This window comes from Pinus tabuliformis, chromosome 2_2 (assembly GCF_031772625.1).
Source record: "Pinus tabuliformis cultivar Carrire ecotype Pingquan chromosome 2_2, CPIR1, whole genome shotgun sequence".
NCBI lineage: Eukaryota > Viridiplantae > Streptophyta > Pinopsida > Pinales > Pinaceae > Pinus > Pinus tabuliformis.
This window is the reverse complement of record NC_142300.1, coordinates 510,082,098-510,085,745: the sequence shown is the minus strand read 5'-3', so window position 1 is coordinate 510,085,745 and position 3,648 is coordinate 510,082,098. Positions and strand designations below refer to the sequence as shown.

Genomic DNA, 3,648 nt, shown 5'->3' with positions numbered 1-3,648 from the left:
GGAGTATAATGGACCATTCAGTCTCTAATTTTACATGAGGGTAAAGGCTCGTGTTCTATTGGAGTTGAGGTTAGGAAGAAGGTACTTGAAAGTCTGACTTCCCTAAACACCACAAGCTATGTTGAAGTGTAGTTCCATATAAGATCTTTCATACACATTATAATTCTAAGTGAGTCCTTGGAAACTAAATTTTGTAGAAGAATGCTTACCTGAATAGATATTTATGTTAAAGGCTTGGAGTTCAACGGTTCATATGATGAAATTCCATCTTGCTACATTCCCATAAAATATTTGTTTTATTTTTTTCTAATTGATATTGACAGACAGTCTTAAGAAAGTAATTCATATTCCATAAAAGAATTATAGAGATGATTGAACTAGGTTGCAAGAAGTCATAGTTCATTCCATTGATCAAAAGAACAACTTCTTAAGGAGGCATGGAAAACTTTCATGCTTAGAATTGGTGTGTGGGATCATCTAAGTAGCAGAGGTTCTTACATTCAATTTCTGATATTGGAAAATTTAACCAAACTAGATTCTGAACTGAAATCAAAGAATTATCATCATTCTGTTGTTATCATTTTCTATTGTCATTTCTCATGGCTGAATTATATTTCCACATTCAGAACAATATATGTTTTTTATTGTAATTCTCTGTGCTTCAATTTTTTTACAAAGAAAGATGCATTTATCTAATGACATGTCAATTTTTCCTAAAAATAACCTTAAAATCCCTTAACAGTAGAGAATTAGCATCATTCATCTCAAAATAACTTGATTTGTTGATCATCTTTGCCACCTATTCACCGTAGTAGTCTTCCACAATAACGAAAACAAAGGTGATGAATAAAATTTCCTAATATGTAAATGTTTTTTCAGTTTGGGAACAAGAAAATATTTGAACTAGTCCTTATTTCATGCTTTACATGGAATTGTTGAATGACCTAAAAATGATACCTTTAAAAAATTTAAACTCTAGCTAGCCGCAATTGTGTGATATAAGTTACAAAACATCATTCGAAGTCTCCCTCTCTTGCTTCAGACATAAGAGTATCACCATCATCCTCTTCCCTCGTAGTAGCTAATTTGTTCCCCTGAACAACATTTCCCTTGTCTAGTCTGCTAGAAATAGTCTCTCCACTGTTTGCAAGACCAGAGCTTGTTTCAGCTTGAGCTTGCTGAGTTATTGAAAAGGAATCCCTGAATGGCCCCACAAGAGACACCTTGAAGTTCCTTCTTGTCCCTCTACCACTACCATTGACATTAGTTGCTTCGTGGGTAGGAAATACAACAACAACAACACCACCTGAAGCTTCTCGTTGATTTGGGGCAATATTACTAGTACCGACCATAGTATTTCCAGAGCTCATTTCAAGCCTAAAAGATTCATTATTACTGTTGTTTGATGTTCCCAAAATACCCTGTGAAGAAAACCCATCAATATTTCCACCTTGACCATCTGATGTGTTGCCAGAATTCTGAACCCAAGGAGAGCTTTTCCCATAGGAGCGAGCCTGCTCATACTCCACGTCATCTGTGGGAATCTCATATCGACAAATTAGATAGGAATTATGTTGTTCAAGCCACAGAAGAATGCAAACAAAATGGTACATGTGTTTATAGGGCATATGTCTTACTTTGGTCCCCACTTCAAATTCATCCTTGCATACTGCACATTGTGTAGAATTGGTAACAAGAAGGTCCTAGGTAATTGTAATGGTGGGCATTGTACTTATGGAAGCTTTCGAGGATGGAGGTGTACCATACCTATTGGGGTCATTTTTTGCTATTTGCTAAATAAGCTGATCCAAACTAGGCCCAAGGAAATAATCCCCAAATTTACCACGTAATTTGGTTGGTTGTGCCCTTGTGTTATCATCAATAAATAATTCCACATTCCCCCCATCAAGACCCATCAAATTCTGCATCATTTGACCATGAGTAAACATCATAGGATGGAACCCACTAGGATCCATCCATATTCGTACCCTTCCTCCTCCCCCTCTACGCTCATCATCATTAGTATTACTATTTTTGTTGTTGTTGCCATCGTTCCCATCTTGGAAGAAAGTAGCAAGGGATTCCATCATTTGGGTTATGCCATGATCAGTTATAAGAGTTGTAGAACGACCCCCGACAAGACCTGGTCCAAATTGCCATTTCTAAATCACAATCCCCCTTTCTCCTACCCCTTCCCTCCCCCAAGTGTATATGGGTGGTACCCAACATTTGGTGTTTGTCTCTTTGTTTTCTCGACAAGGCCTCCATTGCAATGGGGGAAAATGAGTCCCTCCTCCCGCGCATAAATTTTGATACTCCTATGTCACTGATGACACCAGTAACTATGCCTTTCTCTTTTGGATGACATCCTTATTTGTATCACACCCAATTCCTCCCTTCTTCCTCCCCCTGCTACTGCTTAGAGCATGAGATCCAATAACATCTTCCTTCTGGTGACATACATCATCATGACTCTAACAAAATGATATGCATCAAAATTCTTTATTTAGTCCACTGCAAATGGACCTAATGCACCTTGATACCTCTAATATCAATTCTGATTGTATCTATTCCCATGTTATCTGCTTCCTAAGAAGCACAACCATTTCTCATCTTTCCACCTAAATGCATGACTACTAGACATGAACGAGATTCATGGCCAGAGCATCCAAGTGCTTTTCCTTGTAGATGTTTAACAACACCTCTTCCTAGCCTCTCTTCTCATTGTTTACACTCATGAGGTACATTATTAGAGATCAACATCTGCACTCATGAGGTACATTATTAGGGATCAACATCATAGAAGGGTTTTTATAAACTCTCTTGTAGGCTTAAATATTTGTTAAGTTCCCACTTAAAGCTCATTAACATTTTATCCCAATGACTGTAATTTCTTTTTCTTTGTTTTGGGTTTGGTTTGGTTTTTCTTAGGTTCAGAGTGTAAGCCCTAAAAGTTGTTTGGGTCTTATTTTTGTCTCTGCATAAAATGGGACTTAAAATAACATTTAGTTTTTAATACATATCAAATCAACTAAAAGATATTTGTATTTAAAAGTGCAAAGGAAAATAAAGCAATCCACTCTCATATTCTTATGGTACATCTTTTTCAATCTTTGTGATGATTTATTAAAGCATACTTTTGTAAATCTAACTTTTCAGTTATAATATAATTATATATTTTTAAGAATTTAAATAATATTTAACTTTTAATATATTATCTTATGATAATATATTTTAAATGAGATTGGATATGATAATATACTATAGATGAAATTGGATTAGAGTTAATGTATTTTTGTAGAAATGAATATTGATTATGTAAAATATGTATAAATTTTACTTTCAAATATTAATGGTGTTTTTTTAACTATGTAAGCCAATAGGTGGTTTAGAGATTCAAGTATTTAAAAGAAATGCACATTTTTTAAAGAATTTGTGTAAAATATTTTTAACATAAAGAATGTATTTTTAGTATTTTTTAATAAAAAAATTATGATATTTTTTTATTATATTTATTTTTGATATTTTCGAGTTTGTTAGAATTTTTTTAAAGAGTTGTATAATGCTTGTGGATGATTGTTGTTTTTCATAGTTTTAGATCATTTTTTTTTTTTTAATCTTATTCGATCATTATTCTTACTATGCTAA

The 3,648-nt window shown here is 34.0% G+C and overlaps 1 pseudogene; it reads right to left on the bottom strand.

Annotated features, from left to right (window-relative positions):
* Positions 1-1,013: 1,013 nt before the first annotated feature.
* LOC149193598 (putative E3 ubiquitin-protein ligase RHC1A) lies at positions 1,014-2,368 on the bottom strand (annotated as a pseudogene).
* Positions 2,369-3,648: the final 1,280 nt, after the last annotated feature.